This window comes from Protopterus annectens, chromosome 1.part1 (assembly GCF_019279795.1).
Source record: "Protopterus annectens isolate FY-2018-M chromosome 1.part1, PAN1.0, whole genome shotgun sequence".
In the NCBI taxonomy this organism is placed as follows: domain Eukaryota; kingdom Metazoa; phylum Chordata; order Ceratodontiformes; family Protopteridae; genus Protopterus; species Protopterus annectens.
In genome coordinates, this window is record NC_056726.1 from 341,423,745 (window position 1) to 341,448,658 (window position 24,914).

Below are 24,914 nucleotides of genomic sequence, written 5' to 3' on the forward strand. Positions count from 1 at the left end.
TTAGTGTCCCAAAAATCACAAGCGCACAGGTGAAAACAGTCCTTTCAAAAGCCAAAAAAACAGCACCAGTGGGACCAGACTTGCACAAACTACAGAATGAACTAACCCCCCACCTAAACACGCTGTTCAACCTCAGCCTCTCCACAGGCTACGTGCCCATAGAATGACACACAGCAATGGTTATTACTCTCCACAAAGGAGGGGCCACAACTGACCCTGGTAACTATCCCCCCATAAGCCTGACTAGCCTGGTCTGCAAGGCTATGGAGTGCATCATCATGGAACTCATTAACAAAGACATTGGGAACCTCCAAACACTTGACCTGACCAGTTTGGCTTTGTTAAGGGCAGATCATGCCTACTAAACCTGGTTGACTTCTTCGAGACAGCCACCAAGGCCATAGACGAGGGAAAGGTGGTTCACACAGCCTAACTTGACCTTGCCAAGGCTTTCAACACCATTGCCCACTCGGGTATTACAGAAAAACTCACCAGCCTGAACATAAACCCCTACATCATGAGATGGGTTGCCAACTGGCTTACAGACAGAACTCACATGGTAAGAACAGCAGGCTCCAGGTCCGACTCTAAACCAGTCACAAGTGGTGTCCCGCAAGGCTCGGTCCTGGGACCCCTACTGTTCGGCATATACTTCTCAGAAGTACAAGCAAACACAGGAGGACTATGGCTTACCAAGTTCACCGATGACTGCAAACTGGGAGCCATAATTGACTCTCCGGCTGAGACGGACATCCTCCAAAAGGCCTTACTGAGATAAACACCTGGTGTCAAAGTCATGGCCTCAAGCTAAATGCCAAAAAAATGCATAGTCATCCCATTTGGGAAAAACAAACACCCATGAATTACCACATAGGTGGCAGTCCCCTTAATACAGAAGAGGTAATAAGAGATCTGGGTCCTTTGACAATCATATTGCCAAAGTAGTTAGGAAATCCTTCTATGTGGCCCATCTAATTACTAAAGAGTTCACATCTAGAAATAAAGAGGTTATAGTGCCCCTCTACTCGTCACTCATTAGACCCATCATAGAGTACAATGCCCCATTTGGGATGTACCTCACAAGACACTTCCAACAGCTGGAAAGACCACAAAAGTACCTCGCCAAGGGGATTACTGGCCTCAAACATATGTTCTATGCAGCCCGACTGAAAAAAAAACTCTGGCTGTACTCAGTGGCATATCGCTTACTCAGATGTGATCTCTGCCTGACTTACAAAGCCATGTCCAACTCAGAATTGATGGACATGCTCCACCTAAAAAAATCCAAGTCACTGCGAGCCACACGCTCTAGTGAGCTAAACCTCACCACAACAATAAATAGAACATGCTCAAGGGATAGATTCCTGTCACAGAGACTCCCATGCTTTGGAGCAAAATTCCATATTACATCAGGTAGAGCCCCTCACTAACACTCTTCAAGAGAAACCTTGACGAGTGGATGGGTAAAAGAAAATACACCCCTGGGATCACTTAATTGGCTCTGCTTGACAGAAGATCAGTTAATTAATCAATGGGGTGGCGAAAGCCGACACACTCTGGCTAGGCTTATAAATGCCCTTGGGCAGATAGCCTAGTACCTACCTATGAACCTATGAACCTATGTGCAGATACTGGACATACTGTTGCCAAATGTATGAGGTCCTGAGATGTGTTTCCCTGTTAGTGTTTACCAGATGCAATGTCACATCACCGGCGGGAGACCTTTTCACCAGCGGCATGCAACCTGGTAATGGAAGCCATGATACAGAACCACACAGCACTGTTGGGCTGAAGCCAGCAACATCTGTGAGAGAGGACCACCCTGTGGGATGACCCTGTCCACAGGGTAAATTAGGTGGGCCTGCAGGGTCTTTATTACATATACGAATGCTTAAATGTTCGAATCCCTAAAGATCAACCTTTAGCTTTCGAACATTCAAATGTTCGAATATGTAACAAAATAAAATAAAAAAAATGAAAAAGGAAAGGGTTTAAGCAGGGGGGCAAGTCCCCCTGCACCCCCCCACACGCCCGCTACTTAAATATACCAACTCTGAGATTGCACTTCAATGTGCTACAGTGCGGAAATGGGAAATTTCCCATTCCCTACACTGTAGCGTGATCTTGGAGTTGGTACATTTAAGTAGCAGGGGGTGGGGGGTGCAGTGAGGCTTGCCCCCCTGCTTACACCCTTTAGGTTTTTTTTTTAATTTTTATTTATACTCTAACATTTAAATGTCCGATCTTTAAAGGTAGATCTTTAGCGATTCGAACATTTAAGAGTTTGGATATGTAATATAGACCCGGCTTGCACATACGTACATATGAACAGGTGTGGCATCATGCCACCAAACTCATACGCCATGCCTGGCAAAGGGCTGTTGCTGTGGCCAGGGACCCCATAACCACAGGTGGGAGACCAGCCATGTAGCCCCCACTGACACTAAATGAGGAGCTCCTTGCCAAGCTTGGGCCACCCATCACAGTACAACACCAGGTACAAGGCTCCACTTGCTGGAGGTGGGTATCACCCACACAATGGACAGGTAAGGTCGCAGTGGGGATCAGTAGACTACTGTATGAGACATGCCTGTATCTGTACAGTATCTACATGCATGTGCCAGGTACAACTGCATTTGTGGATGGGGATTTCTAATGCACAAAAGCAGTGGTGGCTGGTGACTTCAAATTAAAGGGGAGCTGCAGGAGACAGCTGAATGGGTGGGGTCAATGGGAAGGGGTGTGGCCAACTAGAAAGGGGTGGAGCTGTGCTCAAAACCTCAACTGGAACTTTAATTAAATACGTTGCCCTGGGTGCCAAACCATCATTACGAAAGTCCAATTAAGACAAAATGAAGTGCAGAAGAAAAAAATATTTCAATGCATTGGCTACATGACAACTTACTTAATATCTAGATGGAAATACAAAGGTTGTGATGCATGAAAAAATAAATTACTTTTTAAATACATTACTGGAATGCCAGTCAGAATCAAGTATATAAAAAAAACAAGCAACACTCTAATTATAATTTATATTCAGCTTTATAAAATTACCAAGTAACATGCTGAAAGTAGCAACCTCTGTGTGATACCCCCACTTGTAAAAATGTTTCTTATTCAAAAAAGACCTGCTGCCTGACAACTACTAACTACTTGTTTCATGAGGAAGACATAATCAATGTATAAAATGAACAGTAAACAAGAAACAAGCTCAAGATAAACTGCACAAGTTATGGACCACACGATAGATTGGCATTCTGTTTAGTTTATGGGTAAAGCCTGCAAAGATGACTGCAAGTCTCTAACAAATGTAATGAGCTTCTGAAAATACTGTAATCCTGTCCTTTATTACAAATAATGTCATATGCATTTCAATACCTAAGGCTTATACGTTATCTAGTTATGTAAATATTCTCTGCATGGCAACAACGAAAATGCTTTCAATGTTGGTAATTTTTTAACAGTATGCTTATTAAAGCTTACTTGCATCTTACAATCTCTGACAAGCTTACATGATGGTCATTAAAGCATTGCTAATTAAACATAGAGCAACAGGGCACTGTGACAGCATGCATTTTCTGAATAATAAGAAGAATAAATCAACAGTATAAAAATATGACAGAAAACCAGAACATTCTGAAAAATCAAGGACAGATGAAAAGCCATGGTTGTACTTGTGGTCTACCTTGGATGGGGGAATACTCTGCACACTTACACTGCATAACTGCTCCTTGCCTTGCTTGGACACATCCAGAGCCACTACAATGGGGAGTGGGGTGCAACAAGTATGTCACAATTTGAAATGTCTCTGGCTCACAGTGATGGCTCTGACACTCATACTTCACAGCAAGACATCTGGACAAAGCCATACATAGAAGTGGGACACAGGCCCAAAAATAAGAACAATTTTTAAATATTACTCTTATAAACTAAGAAAGTAGTAGGTCTTGCATTAGTGTGAATTTTCTGAAGGGTATGAAATCTGAAACTCAAATGTCTGCCATTATTTTCTAACTTCAGTCTTTAATGATTTGCCACTAATTTGCCAGAAAGCCGTAATTTTATGAAAAACAGACCAAAAATGTGATGCAAAAATATACAATTGCTACACAATACAGCTGGGAACCTGTCAAAGAATGAACACCTTTTTAATATTAGTACTGTTAACTTGAGCAGCTGACAAAATAAGAACATCTACATGCATTTCTGAAATAAAAGTAATCTATAACTCTGATCATTACAGCTATTTATAATTGTAAACCCTCCACGTTTTCTTACAAAATTGTCATTTTGCAGAGGAATTATTAGGGGGAGGGCAACATTTTGAGCCAAACTTGCGAACAGTTGAGAGGTTTGGATATTCCTAATTCTATAAAGCTATTTATTTGCATGTACCTCTCAACCTCTTAATGCAGGAAATCTGGACAAGACCAAATATACTGGGGGAACATACAAACAGTACTAAAAATTGCTCTTGTATAAACTTAAGACAGTTAATAGAATAACAGGTCTTGCTTTAGCATGCATTTTTCTGAAGGTTATGATGTCTAAAACTCAATGTCTGTCATTATTTAGTGACTTCATTCCTAAATGATTTGCCAGAAAACCACAAATTTTATGAGGAACAAACCAAAAATAAGAAACAAAAATCTATTAATTCTGCAAAAATATGGACAGTTGAGAGGTATAGTTCAGCTAGGGCTGTCTTTGAGTTTGCTGCCCTTCCCCCCTCACAAAATCATGGTCGAATGGAGCCTCCCCCCTGCAGCCATTCCAATGTCCCATTCCTTAAAAACAAAATCAAAACTCCAGCAAAGCTAGAACCTCCACTGAGTGACCTCCCAAACCTCTTGTATCAGAGGCACATGGGATATATGCAAATGACCCTTATGAACATCAGGTGTTTCAGTTAATTGGTGATTCTGAATGCCCATGACTTGTTTCGTCATTTTAATGGACGCTTTCAGGCCAATAAAGACAAATCCCACTCGCTATGGATATGCATATTTTGGCTTTGTTATAACCTCATTAGCATAGCACAAGCAGAGTGTATAACTAAGCATAAGAAACACAGGGCTGTTATACCCAGCTGATGTCCATTATCATTAGGGTCACTGCAAAAATATCCCAAACAACAAACTAAAACAATAAATGAGAAGGTCACTGAAAAACCAATCAGTAAAAACAAAATAACAGCCATACATTTCACTGCCAAGTCTTAAACCCAGGGGACCCTGTGCAAAACAGTCAAAGCAGCATACCACTATACCAGATCATCTGTTTTGTGAAAGAGAGGAAGACTGAAACTTAAGTGGCTACCATTTAGTGAATTCAGTTCTCACCATAGCTGTCAACCTCTTGTCACAAAACACCTGAACAAAGCCAATAATGGGGGAATACAGCCCCCAAACATATTCATTGACTTCAGTTCTCACCATAGCTCTCAGCCTTAGCACAAAAAACCTGGACGAAGCCAATAATGGGGGAATACAGTCCCAAAAATAGGGGCAAATTTCAACTATCCATGTTATAAACTTAGAAAATGCTAGAATAAAAGGTTTTGTGTTACCATGTACTTTCTGAAGAATATGACGTCTGAAATTCAAATGCCTGTTATTTTTTTTAACATTTGTTAACCAGGAAAGTCTGACTTGGAACAAAAGCCAATTTTCAGTAGAGCAGAGAGAAATACTCCAGACACATGTTCTTTGCAAGATGGGAAGACATGCAGACTCCACACCAAAGGCACTCCAGCCAAGAATCAAATCAGAGAACCGGTTGCTGTCAGGCAACAATGCTACCAGTGCACCACAGCACTACTGACTTTGCAAGGAAAAAAACACACAGAAACCAAAATTTTATGAGGAACAGAACAAATATGAGGCAAACATCTGCAAATTTTTACAAATGGTGGTGGGTAGGGAATTCAGGCCCTTGCCACCTTCACTCAAGGTACAGGGTTCAAGCCTGAGTATTCTCTACCTACCACCATATGTTCTCTCTAGCCACCAGTATAAAGCAATTGGGACATTACACACGCAGACACACACACACACACACACACGCACACACACACACACACACACACACACACACACACACACACACACACACACACACACACACACACACACACACACTCTGTTCCCTCTGACCTACCTAAAGCATCCAGTCTTCCATTCCAAAGCTCCTTTGTAGTCCCGACTGCAGCAGATAATCCAAGCACAATCTAACAGCTGATTTCCAAAGCTCCCCTGTAGTCTTCTCATTAGCCCGTGCATGCTAATGACTTAGTTCCGTGCGAGAATGGTCTAGGGGCTCCATCCTGCCGATGACGCAGTCCGGTTTCCTTCTCATCTGTACAGTCATCACCACATGGGCTGGCAGGGTAGAGATGCTTTTCTCCCCTATCTGGACTGCCTAACCCAGCAGTCTGGAGTTTTGTGAGTACCAGGAACTCCAAGCATGCATGCATGGAGTTCTGGGACTCGCAATTTTTTTTTTTTAATTTTCTTGTACCGGTGGGGGGGATTTTCTTCTTGTACAGGTGGGTGGCTGCAGTCCTGCAGTCCTATAGCATGAGCCGCCCCTGCACAGAAGTGCAAATCTATGGTGAAGGACAGCAAATTGTGTAGTACTGGGTGTTGTACTGTAAATGTGCAGACATGCTGCATCCATCTTTTTCCAAGGGCACATGTGAGTCTGCTGACAATACCTCTCTCCCACAACTACATAGGTCACTCTGGTCTGCATATGGGGCAGCAGCCTGAAGCTTGCGAGTATGGAATTTTTCAGTTGTGCTTTGGTAATACCCCAGCCATGTGGAGGGCATGCAAGTTACCATGCATACAACTATTACTAATACCCATATTGCTTTATGTGCATGTTCACTTGTGGTGGGTTTAAATGTATAGCATCACAGTGGTCACCACATGGGCCTATCTGAAGAGAATGTAACATTGCTGTAGCATACCTCACAACCTGTCAGTGCAAGACATCTGGACAGATACCAGCAAAATGTATTGGACAAACTGACTAAGGTAGGGACAAGTGTGAAACATTACTGCTATGCAGTGGATATAAAATGTATGCAAACACCTGTTAAGGTGCCATTTGTTTCTGATGTATACTGATTGAGACCACAATGTGTCAGTCCACACCTTTCCCAACCTTTAATGTGACCCATGACGTGAACAGTTCACTTGTAGAACCAAGAATCTGGATGCATCTATTGCACCTACAAAGCTTGGACAAGTGTGAGGGTAGCAGACATTGTATCAGTACGCTGTTTCAATCAGGTATGATACCTCATGCTGTCATATGTGTCAGTACACTCACTATGGCCTATTTGGCAACTATATCACATACATGGGCATTGTTAAGGCAGACAGAGCACTAATAGGTTCCAAACATCTGGATGTCCCAGACACATCTGTACAGAGGACTGGTATGGCCTGTACAATGGTTCATAGGTTCATAGGTTCATACTAGGCTATCTGCCCAAGGGCATTTATAAGCCTAGCCCATAGTTATGTGGCTTTCGCCACCCCTTTAGTTTGAATAAAACTATGCCTATTATTTTGCTGTGCCTCTGTCAAGCAGTGACACTGAAGTAATCCCTGGGGTATATCTGCGATCTCCCATCCATTGCTCAAGATTCCTCTTGAACAAAGCCAGTGAGGTGCTCTGCCTCACATGTACCGGGATTTTGTTCCACAGCATAGGGAGTCTCTGGGTGATGAATTTGTCCCTCCAGCACGTTCTATTAATAACCGTGTCAAGGTTTAAGTCTCCCCTTGTGGTTCTGAGGGATCAAGATTTTTTGAGGTGAAGCATATTCATCAAATCTGGGTTTGACATGGCCTTATATGTCAGGCACAGGTCACCTCTGAGCAAGCGGTATGAGACTGAATAGAGCTGGAGTTCTTTCAGTCGGGCAGCATAAGACATATTTTTGAGACCCTTTATCCTTTTGGTGAGGAACTTTTGGGGCCTTTCCAGCTGCTGCAGGTGTCGGGTCAGATACATTCCGAATGGGGCATTGTACTCAATCATAGGTCTAATGAGTGATGAGTACAGGGGACGATGACCTCCCTTGATCTAGATGTGAATCCCTTCATGATCAGGTGGGCAATGTAGAAGGTTTTCCTAACTACTTTAGCAACATGAGTGTCAAATGAAAGGCTACTGTCAACCTGGGTCCCCAGATCCCTGATGACTTCTTCTGTGCTCAGTGGATTGCCACCTATATGGTAGCTAGGGTAACCTTGTTTTTCCGAAGGGTATGACTATGCATTTCTTGGCGTTTAACTTTAGGCCATGGCTCTGGCACCAGTTATCCGTTTCTGTGAGGCCCTTCTGAAGGATATTTGTGTCAGATGTGTTTTCGACTATGGCCCAGTTTGCAGTCATCTGCAAACTTTGTCAGCCATAACCTCCTGTGTTTGCTTGTACTTCAGAAAAGTAGATGCCGAACAAGAGTGGACCCAGGACTGAGCCCTGTGGGACACCACTTGTGACAGGCTTTGAGCCTGACATGGCTCCAGCAACTCTGACCCTGTGGGTTCTGTCACTTAGCCAGTTTGCAACCCATCTTGTGATGTATGGGTTTACATTCAAGCTGATGAGTTTTTCGATGATACCTGAGTGGGGTATTGTGTGAAGGCCTTTGCCAGGTCGAGGTAGGCTGTATGGACTGCCTTTCCTCATCAATGGCCTTGGTGACTGTCTCGAAAAAGTCAACCAAGTTTAAAAGGCATAATCTGCCTTTGACAAAGCCAAACTGGGTTTGATCCAAAGTCTGCAAGTTCCCTATGTCTTTATTTATGAGTTCCATTATGATCCTCTCCATGGCTTTGCAGATAAGGCTTGTCAAGCTAATGGGATGGTAATTACCAGGGTCGGTGGAGGCACCGCCTGTGAAGTGGGACCACAGTCGCATGCGCCACTCCTTGGGTGATCCTGAGGTGAGGCTAAGATTAAACAGCTGTCCTAACTGGGTTTCATTCCTCATTGAGTTCATGGAGCACACAGCCGGGGACACCATCCGGTCCCATGGATGCTGTGTTCTTTGCCTTGGAGAGAGCTGTTCTCACCTGGGCATTGGAGATGTTTGGGGGCTACAATCCTCTGGTATAGATATCTCTCCTTTGGGGAGGGGGAGAAGTTTGCACTGAACCTGTCAGCCAGTATGTTGGCAATGTGTGTAGGTTCAGTAATCTTCACATCATTTTGAACTAATTCTGAGCATATCTGGGAGTTTCCTCCTAGGTTTCTAACATAGCTAAAGAAGGCCTTATGATTGTCTTTTGAGTCCTTGGCGATTTTTCTCTCAAAATTTGCCTTGGATGATTTTATGAGAGCTCTTAGTTTTTACTTATAATGATCAAAGGTGTCTTACCTTTCAAGGATTTTGCTCTATCTTGTAGTAGCTTCCTCCTTTTGTTGTAGAGCTTGTTTATGGCTGGGGTCCACCAGACTGGATGCTTGCCTTTGGTACAAAGAGTCTTAGTTTTGTTTGGGATTGCCTGATCCATGCAGTCCTGTAGGTGCTGGTAGAAGGCATTTGTAAGTGATTCAGCAGTTTGAGTAATGTTTACCACTGGCTCAGGGGCCTTAAAGGAGACCACGCTAGTTTTTAGAAGTGTGAAGTCGGCTTTTGAGAAGTTTTCACTGTGGTCTTTTTATTTCAGGTGGGGCGGGATGAGGACCTCCAGCGAGATTAGTTTATGATCTGATCTCACCAGTGAGGGGTATACTTCCGGTGTTGAACATTGTGATCCCATGTTCGTGATGATGAGATCAAGTATGTTTTCTCCTCTTGTGGGGATGGTGACTAGTTGTTCCATGGCATTTAAGTTTATGAACTCCAGGAACCTTTGGCCTAGAGTGTTTGGGCTTGAGTAGTGTTCCCAGTCTATATTAGGGTAGTTGAAATCACCTAGTATGATGGAGTTTGGAGATACATTTATCCCCTCCAATGTTTTCAGGAAGGCCATGTGAGGTTCCTGAGTTTGAGAGGGTGGCCTGTAACATGCTACAAATTGCAGAGCAGTCTTGCCTATGGTTAATTGCACCTGGATGGTCTCCGATGCATCGTGCGTTGCCACCAACGTTGAAGTGTGGGTGTCCTTTATGAATATGGACACCCCCCCTCCTTTCTTGGTGTTGTCCGGATTTTGGGGCCGGAACGCATGATATGAGGTGAAACCTGATAGTGCTGGGGTGTTCTCAGGAGCCTTGAACCAGGTTTCTGTCACAGCACAGACATCGATGTTCTCCATACTGAGAAGGGCCTCGAGTGCGTGCATCTTGAGATTGAGACTTCTGGCATTGAGCAGCATTACCCTTAGTTTTTTTCCTTTTTTGTGTTCTAGGGTGGTTTCACATGATGCATGTGAGGCAGATGCCATTACCACAGTATATAAAGTTATGGCATCAGGAAGTCGTCACCTGCCATGTATGGTACACACATCAAAATGGTATCAGCCACACAAGATATGATACACACACACACACACACACACACACACACACACACACCAGTATTGAGATTAGAAATCCTACCTATCTTTTTATTTCTTCTGTAGTGTTACGCAGTTATCAGACACATCACAGAGCTTACAAAATTTCACCTTGTCCAAAGGAACTTGTAAGGTAAATGACATCAACAGGGCTACTAAATTAGGATGAGCATGGTGGTACACAACTCAAAATGGTATAACCCTTACCGTACATGATTCCCACACAAACACACACACAAACAGTTGCCAGTATTGAGATTAGAACTTCTGCCTATCTAGTTATTTGTTTTATCCAGTTAGCAGATGCACCACAGAGCTTACACAATTTCACCCTGTCCAAAGGTAAATGACAACAACAGTAATAGTAAAGTAGGTTGGGGGAAGTGTAATGGGTGGTACACAAATCAAAATGGTATAAGCCACACAGTATCCGATTCTCACACGCACACACACACACACACACACACACACACACACACACATAGTTGCCAGTATTGGGATCAGAACTCCTGCCTATTTACTTATTTTTACTATAGTGTTACGCAGCTATCAGACACACCACAAAGCTTATACAATTTCACCTACTCCAAAGGTACTTCTAAGGTGAATGACATCAACAGGACTACTGAATTGGAGTGAGGGGAAGTGTAAAGGGTGGTACATAAGTCAAAAATGGTATGACCCACACAATATATGACACACACACACACACACACACACACACACACACACACACACACACACACACACACACACACACACACACACACACACACACACACACACACACACACACACACACACACAGTTGCCAGTATTGAGATGAGAACCCCTGCCTGTCCAGTTATTTGTACTATAGTGCTACTCAGTTCCTGCACATGCTATAGAGCTTACTGGGCTTACTCCTGGCCAAAGGTGCTGATAACCGCACAGCTGAGGTAAAGTATTCAGGTGGCAGGAAGTCTGCCTTCAGTTTTTCCTGTACACCTTGCTAGTTTTTTCTGTCTTGCACTTCAAATAGCATTATAGCTTTGCACTTCAACAGGATATTGTATCAATAAGTGTATCACACTTGGGATCCATCAGCAGTACTCGTTCATCACAGAATTAGCCCCAGTACTTACTACTTATGACCACCCCTCCTGGCATGATTGAAGTGCAGTTGTCTGTGCTTTCACCCATTAACCTGGTGCACTTGTCCATTCTGAGGCACTGTTGCAACTGCATCATGTACACAGACAACCCTCTCCTCTAAACTCCAAACACTCAGACCAGTGAGAGTTACCCCTATATCAACAAATGTGGAAATATGCACTCTCCAGCAAAGACTGGACTAGCTGGTCAAGTGGATGAGATCAATACCTGAACCACACCATGTGGACCACATAGCTCTCCAGAACACTCACTATGACAGCCCTGACATACACTGAAAAGCAACACACCCACCTTCACAGAGGCACTTAGTGGACATTTACACAAACAGCACAGACCAGTAAGACAGACACCCACTCAGACACCATGACATAGCACATAGCACATGCCAAAGGACACATATGTTACCTATACAGTGTACCCCTCACCCTAAGCTCCTAAGGCTGACCACTGCACAATACAATGATCATGTGTGACTCAGTACTGTGGCACACAGATGTCCCACTCACTATGTTGATTATGGAGGAGGTAACAGCCAACTCTCTATCATGTGCCAGCATTGAACACATGACACACCCAGTCAGGCCACTCCACAATAGCTACAAGTATCACTTTGTCATCATCCACGTGGGTGTGAATGACCTGAGACACACCTCCCTGGGCTACATGAGAAGAGACATGGTTGAACCCTCAGATTATGTGCTCCAGGCAGGTGTGACAGTAGCCCTGAACAGTATACTGCCATCACCCAGAATGATGCTGCAGTACTTTCAACAGATAATTGACTGTAACATTGGCATGTATGTGTGTCATTCTCAGGGGATCCAGTATCTCTATGCTTGGGATAACATGACTGATAGACCTCAGTGCCTTGCCAGAAATGTCCTAAATCTGTCAGCCCTGGGTTTCCAGGTAAAGGGTAAGTGTCTTGCCACCCCTATAGTGCCTTATTAGGCAGTGTTCCAATTCAAATTACCACCATAACAACTAGACATGTATGCAATCTGGGGGTCATGCTGCTCAACAGTAGACATCTAACTGTGAAGATGCAGTCACTCAAAGCACTCCTCAGAGTAGAGGACATTGACATTTGTGCTGTAACTGTAATGGAGAGGTGGTTCACAGCAGCAGACAGCAACCCGGCACTAACAAGCTATGATGCACTCTACAGCTGTCAGCACCAAAACATGGACCACACCTCCACAGGCGGTGTTGTCTCCATATCCATAATGGATATGCACACCTCCAGACTAGTATACCAGCATAATGCATTGGTGGTACTTCCGGTAAAACTGACTTTGGGGAATACTGCAATCCACACCATAGCCTGCTATCCGTCCCCAGCTATGTCCCTAGACTGTCAATGCACATTCCTCAACACCCTGGCATCTATGAAGGTCCAACCCAACACTGACATAGTAGGAGACTTCAACTACCCCTCCATCACCTGGGGAAAATAGTCAAGCACCAGTACACTGGCCCAATGCTTCATGGAATTCATCAGTTCCAATACCTGGATTGGCTCATACTGACCCCAGTAGAGGATGCAACAACCTTGACCTGTGTTGATTGCTTACATATGGGACTGTTGCTTTACCACAGTTGTCAATCCCTACCTGGTCAGATTCAAACATGATGTAATCAACATGGAGCTCAACATCTCACCCACACCCCCACAAAGGTAACCGCCTTGCAAAACCTTTCCAATGTTGACATTGCAGTCATTAAAAATGGGTGGATGACTTCACTGCACCATGCCAATGGGAAATAGCTGCATGACTGTCGCATCATACACATATGCACTGCACAAACATGTACATGGATGTATGGTACTTGCCATAGCCAACAGAACACAGACACTGTCCTCCAAACACTGGAAGCCATTGTGATGGTCCCCTGCCATTACTAATGTGTACAACAGAAGGAGGACACTGTTGCAGAAAATGGTGGTGTACCAAGACTGGTGAACCCCCTTAGCCTCAAACACAACTTGGGATCCCTCATGGAATCACCTACAGGCAGCTATGAAGGCAGATTTGCAGCAGACACTGACAACAATCACAAAAGCCTTTGATAGTTATAGCAATAACCACAAGTGCTGTGAGTTACTGCACAATGCTGATTCCTATCCTGACACAACAGATATTGGCCACAGTCTTGCCAACACATTCAGTGCCAGCTTTACCCCTCTCTCCCTCCAAGAGGATGATCACAATGGCAGATGAATGCCAGGCACCCAGCATTACTGCAGGCCAGGTTAGACCTGCATTGTCCACAAGCAAGGATACAGCTTCCATGGGACCCCAACATATCCGTGGCAGTGTTCTACATGACATACAAAGAGACCTGGCACCACAGCTGTGTACCCTGGTCAGTCAGAGCCTCACCTCAGGCTTTGTCCTTCCAAAATGGCATATTGCCACAGTCATCCCTCTCCATGAAGGGGTAGCATCTACAGACCCTGGGGATTATTGGGCCCTTAGCCTGACAAGTCTACTATGCACGGGTATGGGCCCATCTTCAGGAACCTGATTGACCAAGATATGGGTGATCTCTTAACTCTGGGCTCCACATAGTCTGGCTTTGTGAATGGCAGATCATTCCTGCTCAAGCTGGTTGACGTCTTTCAGTAAGTCACCAGGGCTGTGTATGACAGTAAGGCACTGCATACAGGCTACCTCAATCTGGCCAAGGCTTCTGATACCATTCCACAGTCAGGGATTATTGGTAAGCACAACAAACTATGCATCAGCCCCTATATCAGTGAGTGGTTTGCAAACTGGTTCACAGAATACACAGTGTGACAGTGGCAAACTCCAAGTCAGACTGGCAAGCAGTCACGAGTGGAGCCCCACAGGGATCAGTACTGGATAGTGTCCTGTGCAGCATCTACTTCTCAAGATTCCAGCCCAACACAGAAGAACTCCGGATGACTAGATTTACGGTGGAATGCAAGCTAGGAACTATCATGAACTCCACAAGTGATGCAGACATCCTACAGAAAGGCCTCAGTGAGACCATTTAGTGGTGTGGAAAGCATGCCCAGAAGCTTAACACCACAAAATACATCATCCTCCCCTTTGGTAAAACATTCAGTTCCCAGTACGTTCCACACCAATGGGAGCCCAATAAACACTGTAGGCATTATAAGAGATCTGGGTACACAGGTTGACAGCAACTTCTCCTTCAAGCACCACATTGCCACTGTGGTCGGGATATGGCACATTGCATTACCAAGGGTTTTGCATCCAGGAAGACAGAGGTAATAATCTACTATTCCCTCATTAGACCACTCCCCAAGTATTATGGTCCATTTGCCACATACCTCACTAGACACCTGCTACAGCTGGAGAAGTCACAGAAGCACCTCACAAAGGGGTTCCTAGGCATTAAACACACATTCTACACAGACAGACTCAGAGGACCCAAGCTATTCTCTGTGTCATATCACCTCATTAGCAGCTATCTGTGCTTGACTTACAAAGTCATGTCTGACCCAGCTGGTTTAGAAATGCTACATATAAATCCATCCACACCACACACTGTAAAGACCTCTACCCCAGTACCACAATTACCACAACATGCTGGTGGGACAGCTCCCTCACCAACAGACTGCACATGCCCTGGAAGACACTTCCCATACATGTCATGCAGAGCACCTAGCTGACCCTGTTCCAGAGAAATCTTGATGACTGGATAGGTAATAGACAGTTAAACCCAAGGATCACTGCAGTGGATATACTTGATACAGGCACTGGGATGTAACATTGGGTGGCCCTTCTATGAGCTAGGCTTGTTAAGGCTCGTAGGCCATTACCTACTACACACTTGTGAATCGATAAAGGGAATGACATCAGCAGGACTGATAAAGTAGTGCAGTGGGTGTCAAACATATCAAAATACTTTATCCTACAAATAGACACACATACAAACACACACTTGCTAGATGTGAGAGTAGAACCCCTACCTAACTAGTGATTTGTACCATAGTGTTACGTAGTTACCGCATGTGCTACAGATCTTACTGTGAGTAGGCCAAAGATGCTGATATGGGGAATGACATCATCAGGACTGATAAAGTAGGGCAGTGGGTGGGAAACATATCAAAATACTTCTACTTATACACATACATACCCACACACACATTTGCCAGATACAAGAGTAAACCCCCTGCTAAATTAGTTATTTGTACTATAGTGTTAAGCATTCATCACATGCACTACTAAGCTTACAGGGCTGAAAGCTGGCCAAGGTTGTTGATAAGGGACTGACATTATCTTGACTGATAAGGTGAGACACTGAAGTGTTGTTGGTGGGAATGGCATAAAACTGTTTCACCTACAAACAAACAAAATCACAGCTCCCTCAATATTGCATACACAACTGTCTCTCTCTCACACACACACACACACACACACACACACACACACACACACACACACACACACACACACACACACACACACACTTCTACATTTGCCAGGACTGGGATTAGAACTCCTACCTAATTACTTAACTAGTTATTTGTACTATCATATTATGCAGATATCGCACACGCCAAAGAGCTTATGGGGCTGATGCCTAGGCACTTCTAAGGTGACTGACATCTGTAGGACTGCTAAAGTAGGGAAAGGGGAAGTGCACTGGGTTGGAATGGACCCAAAAGCTTTTAGTTGTGAACATGCACACACACACTTTTACATTTCTGGGACTGGGATTAGAACTCCTACCTAACTAGTTATGTATACTATTGTGTTATGCAGTTATCGCACATGCCACAGAGCTTATGGGGCTGAAGCCTGATGGAAGGCACTTCTAAGAGGACTGACATCTTCAGGACTGCTAAAGTAGGGAAAGGGGAAGTGTACTGGGTTTGAATGGACCCAAAAGCTTTTAGTTGTGAACACACACACACACACACACACACACACACACACACACACACACACATTTTTACATTTGTCAGGATTAGAACTTCTACCTAGCTAGTTATTTGCACTATCATGTTATGCAGTCATTGCACATGCCACAGAGCTTAAGGGGTGGGTTTAACAAAAGTGACTTCTATGGTGACAGACACCCTGGTAGGGCAATGGAAAGTGCACCGGGTGTCCCAGGCCTGTTCATTCCTAGATCCTACTGACATTTCTCTAAGTGTGTGAGCATGCCCAGTGTGTCCTTCTAGAGTACATGTGGGACTCCATTTCAGGGATTGTTAAATTCCAGTCTGGTTTGTTTTGTGCTACAGCCATACCTCTCAACCTGTTGGTGCAGGATATCTGGAGATAGGCTATCCAATGGGCCATACAATGAGTGTGACAATTTCTCTCAGTAATGTATGGGTTGCTAGGGTTACAGGGCTTGTTTTAGCAGACATTTGTCATATATGCCATTTGACACTGTCATGTATTGTTTCAGTGCCTGGTGACATACATCCTCAGATCATCACAGTAATTTACCAGAGGAATACAGGATGGATGATGCACACGCAAGGTTTATGGGCCAAATGCTACACATTCTTGCACAATTCAGCTTGTTGAGGGGTGTGCCTACAAGCAAGTGACTGCTGGTGCTGTGGAAATAGTCCAGCACCTTGGTGATATATTACAATGGTGGAATCTCTGTGTATTTATGTTCTGGCCTGGTCTGATTTCCAGTCCACAGGGTACTATATGCCAGACAAGATCAGGGTGACAGGCAGACTCCAGATAGATTTGTAGGGGATAGGATATGTGGGGGGGGGGTCCTGGGCAGATATGTTTGTCTATAGCTACTAGTACTTTGCATTGGGCTCTCCTCAATGGTTGACTGCACTTGGAGGGTCTTGTGTGTGTCAGACTGTTTGAACAGCCTGGAGGTGTGTGTTTGTCACACATATATGTATGGCCCACCTCATTCTGCTTGGATGGCCATATGTTAGGGTCAGGATGTAGCATAAGATGAGTGATCAGGGAGGGGTGTGTTACTCCACATGGCTGTGGCCCAGGGTTCTGTGGGTGCAGACATGTCGCCATCTTCAGGGTTAGGCCTGCCTGCAGTGAGTGCATTCCCATGTTTAAACTCCTTGCCCTGCCTATCGACTGTACAGAGTTTCACAGAATGTCCACATCCATGACCCATATATCTTGTTGGTTACCCAAACAAGTGTGGTTTTCCAGCAAAAGTGTTTTGCAAGTCACTCAGGATTGAAGTCAGATATTATTGGCAGTTGACATTGCAGTTTCAGACTTCATACCCATCAGGCAGTCCATGCTACTACAAATCATTCCATCAACTTTATAACATTATTAGAGCAGTATTTCACAGGTGTGCTTCTCTTTGGACCTTCATCACCCCATTATTCATGGCTTTGTCATGATTTCTGGCTCCCTGAGGCTGGCACGTTTATTCCTAGCAGTTGTCAGCATGGCCTTTCTTTGCATTTTGTGGACTGTGTTATGTTGGTGTTATGGACCCCATGACACTCCCTAAAGGGCACTGTGAGTGAGGCATAGGCATTTGCCAGAGTCCTGTAGGCCAGGTGTGACATATGCAGGCCATCTGTAGCAGGGCCATGCATTCTGATGATCATATGTTCCCAGGCTGCCGGCAGGAGACACCCCTGGGATGGCACCAGTAAGTTGAATGTGGGTGTTACTGACAATTACTTTCTGTTACTATTGCGCCATCACTCTGGGTGACATCTGGATGCTGCTTAAGTCTAGGAACATGTTACTGCATTTCTATGGGACTATGGGGGAGGGTGACATGACTATAAATGATGCACATCTGCACAGACTATGCTGATATTTGCTTAATATTTTGGTCCCATGTAGCATAGTGGTGTGCCCTATCTTTCAGACTACAGGCATAACAGTATCAACCACAGGTCAGATTGTTTTGGCATAGACATTTGTAGTTTCAGACTTCTTACATTTCAGAGCCATACTGCCACTGCCAGACCTGCTGTGATATCGCTGTGTAAAAGTCTGTGGGTGGGGATTTCATGACTGTCGCCCTGTGTGGGCATTTGCCAGGCATTTCTGTATGGTTGTCTACAGCTGATCTGCTGTGTGGGGTTGGTGGTGAGTATGGGACCCCCACTTTGACATCCATGCATGTGTTCTATGACCCCCCCCCAGTTATATGCCTCACCACATATACTGCACTGGTATTTATTGACTAGGGTGGTACTGCATGGTGTAGGTAGGGCAGTACTGGGGATACACGTCCTGCTGTCCCACAGAGCTGTCAGTTGTCTGCTGCTATCCCAGTTAGCCACCACATTCCCTTACATGCTTGATCAATACCATAGATTTTCTATCAGAAAATACCACTTCGTTAGTTTAATTTGTTACAGAGACTGGCTTACCTTGTGCCTGAAGTTGTTGTGATGGTGGTGCTTGAGGGCTGACTATGTTGGATGCACACAATACACTGCCTATACATGGTCAGGTATAGGTGGTGTGATGTTTGGCATCCATTTTACTGTGTGAGCGAGTCAGACAGAGAGAGAAAGATCAGTCCCTGGGTCTCTACAGTGTCAGTGTATGTGCTATGTGTTGCCTCTTTGCCAAGGTCAGGGCATACTGGGCATGACTCTATCTGGCTACAGGGGCAGGCTCAGGATGTTCCTCCTCTGAGTCCCTCTGTGCCTGTGGAGGCCTTGGCAATGGTGGGGGGCTTTGTGGCCCTTCCCCATTTTGTTCCTGCTGCAGCTGTTTCCACAGGGTCATATTGTGTAGCATGGTACATACTACGACCATGTGTGCACATGTGGCTGGAGAGTACTGCAAGGGTCTACTGAATATGTCAAAGCAGCGGAACCATAACTTGAACATCCTAAACACATGCTCTGTAATGATCCTGGTTGTGCATCTGCCTTATTATGGCATTCTTGTGTGGGTGTGGGTGCATTTCTGATGGGTGTTATCATCCATGGCTCCAGTGTATAGCTAGCATCCCCCACTAAATGGCCATATGGGATGTCCCCCCTGGTAAACCACTGATACAGTTGTGAGGAATGCTAGATGTGGGAGCCAGGATAGCTTCCAGGGCAGCCAGCACACACATTCATGATAATGCCCTGGGCATCGCACATGACCTGACAGTTGATGGAGTGGAACCCCTTGCAGTTTATGTAGACCCTACCCTGGTCACCAGGTGGTGCTTTGATGTGGATGTGCTTGCAGTCTATGGCACCCAGTACCTCCGGGCAGTCTGCTACATGGTGGAAGAGATGCATATTGTGGGTCCTCTCCTCATGGGTGATGGGGAATTTAATGTGCTCCTCGGCATGTGGTCTGCTGGATTATCCTGGACGTAGATGCCTGTGAGACCCCTGTGATATTCCCAGTTGGTCTTTGGAAAGTACCTGTAGCTAGTATTCTTAGAGCTACACATACCTTGGTATCCACTGAGATGGGTTTCCCACTGTTTGTTCTGGGTGTGAGGTGAGCCTGGCACAGCTCCACAATTTGTTGCAGTATGTCCCTGCCCACCCTGTACTGCTCTACTATCTCCAGATCATGTAGCCCCTGGTAGGTTACCCTGGGCCTGACACTCTTCTCCTCCTCTGCATAGGTCAGGGGCAGTTGTCAGCATTGTCCTCTTCACCACTCTCAGCCTCTTGCACATACTGATGTATGAGGGCAACAGCAGCCCCTAACATTTTGTTAGTTTTCTCAGGTAAAATTTCCCCATCTGTATACACCAGTGGTGTAGAGTTTGTGGGAAAAAACAGACCGAAAGGTGTTCGCATAGTTTATAGTGGTGTGCTGCAGATGCTGCCAGTGTGATTGGCTGAGTATGATACATTCCACCTGCTATATCTATTACTCGTATTTGACTGCTTCCATTCTGCTATTTCCCTTTTTTTCTTGTTCCACTTGCCATTTCCTGTATTTTGTTTATTTTTATCATTTAAATCCTGGTGCGCTCCACACAAACCCATTTAGGCAAGGTAAACAACGCTAAACAGCCGCGGGCACACCCCCTTGCTTACATATACACAGTGCTGTCAGTTTCTGTGGTTTTTTTGTTGTTATTTTGTTTAAGTCCCAGTGCGCAAACCTGTTTAGCTAAGTTAAACACATTTTATCAGAAATGTCCCTCCCTAGATGCAAACATACTCTTCATTTCATGGTGTAAAACATTACAGCCTCAGAGCCACACCCTCACTTAGCTGTGCTTATCTAAGCACAACCCAGGCAACGGAGCTCCAATGTGCTTACAGCAAGCATGACACACACCCTTTTCATTTTAGTTGCACCTCCTGCCTGCACGATCCTGTTCTATTACCTACATGGTTAGGTGCAGGTTTTGGACTTAGAATATTTTGTGAGTCAGTAAATTTCCCCTCATTTGCATACCCCACTGCCTTAGCCCATAGATACTGCACTGACATGGAGCCTTTCCCCTTGACAGCCACTGTCCTCTGGTATTGTTTTGATTCTGCATGCCATAGACTATGATGGCAAAATGCAGATTTTCTTTAAACTTGAGTTTTCACGTTTTCTTTTTTATTTGTGGCACGATTGTGTTTGCGAGCCACTGCGCTATGCTTAAATGGCCAAGATCGGCCACAAAAATAAATAATTTTTTAATTAAAATTTAACATTTATTCATGCCACTGGCCATATATTTGGCCATTGGTATGGCTACAGATGTGAATATATGCTTTGATTTGTGCTATCATGCCTTAATTTTTTTTTTGCAGAAATGTGTTCATTTAGTAACTGAACACATTTCTGCACTGACACTGTTCCTCATGGAGACCTGGCAGCTTCCTGAATTGCTAATTCACCTCATTTGCATGTTTTTCACCAGCAAATGAGGTGATTAGCATGCTGCACAGTCTTCCATGCAGGAATAGTGTAGACAGGCTCGTGCACATTGGATCAGCTGTTTGCTGAATCGCTCGGTGGCCGAACTCCATGCAGGAGCTGCTACACTGTTCCTGTATGGAGTTTTAGCTTTACTGAATCCCAGGGTGTGTTGCTTACTGCACTAAAAACTGAAAGACACATGCTTTTATGGCCTAGCCATTAAGTAATTTAATTTCAGCTGTTTTTCTAAAAGTTACTAGACTGAGGCTAGCCTCCTGTATTCCAGTTTCCACTATTAAAATATATACATTTAAACAGTTACAATAATGCATGTACATTTCTGTTCTTTTCCAGCAGAGTCACTGTAGCTACATTTCAAACAGCGCTCTACAAATACCCTTTTCAACACACTTGTCTCTGCAAGGAGTTTGATATACACATGCCATACAGTTCTAATACTCTTACTATTCTATTCATACTAAGAAAATCTATAAACTGTACACACGCAACTCAAACCTAAACACTGTCTCACTTATGTATATGTTTTCCTTTTTACCTGGAACATTATTGCTACTGTTATATCTCTACTTCGGACTACCTGACCATGTTATTATGAAATTGTTATATGTCAAACCTAAACCTTGTCTCAATTATGTATTACTCTTTTTTCCTGAACTTTCATGCAACTGTTATGTTGAAACATTTTATACCTTACCATGTTATGTTGCCTTTTTGAAATGTAACTTAATACCTGTTTAACTGTGGAGCTTTTCTCCCCGGGTCTCTGCTGAAAAGGGATATGTATCCAGTTGGACTAACCCGGTAAACAAATGTAAAATAAAATAAAATAAATAAATAAAAATAATACATTTGTAACACAAGCATCTTGTATAAATCATTTCAGTATTCACCAATGACATATAATTATTTACAAAATTCTAGCTAGCTGGGTTGTCAGTATCTCCTTTTGTCACAGCCGCAAGATGCACTTTTGTGTTTAAAACATTTGTTGTCATCATTATTTGCCTTAAACCTATACTCAGCCTATACAGGACTTTTCATACATGTCATCACTAGGTTAACATCTTAATGTCCTCTAAGGGTATAAAATATCCTCCATTCTTGCCAAAGGATACTGCAGAGTCTTTAGCACAGAAGTAATTCTCACTTTGAAATCTGCATACATACAAACATGTTTACTGATCTGAATAACACTGTAGCATGTTGCAGCTACAGTTTCTTCTTCTTCTTCAGGTTCTAAAGCATAATCTACTTTTCCAGCTTTATAGCAATTTGGACTAGTATTTCCTTCTAGTTCAGGTATTATCTTAATATTGTGCATTTCCCATTTCATAACTAAAACATGCTTATCATTTATCAGTAAAGATAAGCGGTCATCTGCAGAAGCTTCATTACTCTTTGTAGTTTCTTAACAGGCTTCCATTCTAAGCCAATATTTTTATCCATTTATGCGTCACATATCTATGATTAAAATGTTACATTCATACACCATTTGTATAGATACTTTGCTCATTGGTGCCAATCTTTCACCTGCGTAAATCTCTAATGTCACTTTTATCTTGCTGAAGATATATAGGGATATAATTTCCCTTACTCTGTTATATAATTTCTCATAGTTTAGGCAATATAGTATATAGTATAGTAGTATATAGTGTAGGCAATACAGAAATCATTTATTTTTCTTTACACATATTATACAATTCTACAATCACCAGGTCATAGTCTTTGTTTTCTGTATCTGCTTATTTTTTTTTCATTTTCTATCTTCACCATTTTGCTCAAACACTGAAAGGCACATGCCATGTTGAACCATGTCTCTACCATTCACATTGCTATCAGGAAAGTATAACTTTATTTATGCTAATCTCCTATGACATCTTGCACTAGTTAAGACAAATTATCTTAACTTTAATATTATATTATATTTATCTTGTATGATGAAGACATTGCATGACATCCTTTCTTCTATTAGTAGTTGAGTGACTATTATGTATAAACGATGGAAATAAACACAGCTAAGATGTTAACATCCAGCTCACCACACCCTAAAAGTGCAATTTTAGAAGAAAACAAAATGTGGCAAAAGCTGCTAAGATGCATCCATTACAATTTATCAAACTGAGTGAAGCAAGCTGTTAGGCAAACAAAGTAAAATAGAAGCTGCAAACAAAGATGGCTGGTTTTATGTATGATGCAAAAAGCCAGATCACAAAGTAAATTATTTGAACTTTTTTAATAAGTTCTTTCTTATACGCAAATTAACAAAAAAATCTGAATAGTCTCTGCTATTGTCTTTTTTATAATATTCATGTGTGTATGTATCTTTACTGTTACAGAGGCACTTCACATATACCATTTATAATAATGATTTAATTTATCTTGTACTTTCAAGGCGATCAGTCACTAGTAGCCGTTTATTTAAAGGAGTCTTTGGTGTCTCAAATACAATGATCTGCAGTGCAAAACAAGGTACAAATGTTTATCTCATTTTAAAAAATACACTCTGCAGTAGGTGTCTCTCAGGAGATTTCTCTGTTTGCGTTAACTGAGTGTATAATCAATTCTACTTTCTTCCTCGATAACACTGAATCAGTGTTATTAGCATCTATGTAAATTTTAGTTGATTTATTTATCTGTTAAAACATGTCTACTAATATCTTAAGTTGAAAAAGCAGATTTGTCATTAATATGGCATACTACAAATATATTCCTTAAAATTAAGTTTCACCAGAAGTGTAATGTTTCACAAGTAACATATTTTTTTTAAGAAATCATTTTAACAAAAAAATGTTGGAGGAATGCTCCAGTTTACAAAATGCTATAATCAAGTGAGATAGATATCCAAATTTAACATGTTACTGTTACCTGCTTACAATTCTATGCACTATCATTCAAAAAAGTTAGGTATTTTGATTATAAGCTGGGTGATAAAGCTTTCAATACCGAATGAGTCATCAAGAAAAAGGTAAAAGTAATCGTGGCCTAATTATTCAGAGATAATATTCCCACTGAAGGACACTAATTTCACTGTCTCGTCTGCTAGATGTCAGTGTGAGATTTTAAATCTGAACATGACACATTGACATAAGGGGAAATATAAATTCAGCTGCATTTCCAAAGTTAGAGTACTACTGCTGTGTTTGCACTTATAATGATCTGCACTTGAAGTCATGGTGTGCACGGCTTGTGGTTTGCATGGACTTTTAAACATGACATTTGTATTCACACTATGTGCAAGACTATCATTCTTCGGTTTTAACACTTGCTCAGTCATACAGCAGCAGAATGCTTCTGACCTTTAATAACTGAATCCCAAAATGCCACTCGTTCTTATCAGTTTTCATTTCAGATCTTTTGTTTCAACACTGCACTGAGGTATTATCTGGGAGCATGTTTAATATACTCCAGGAAT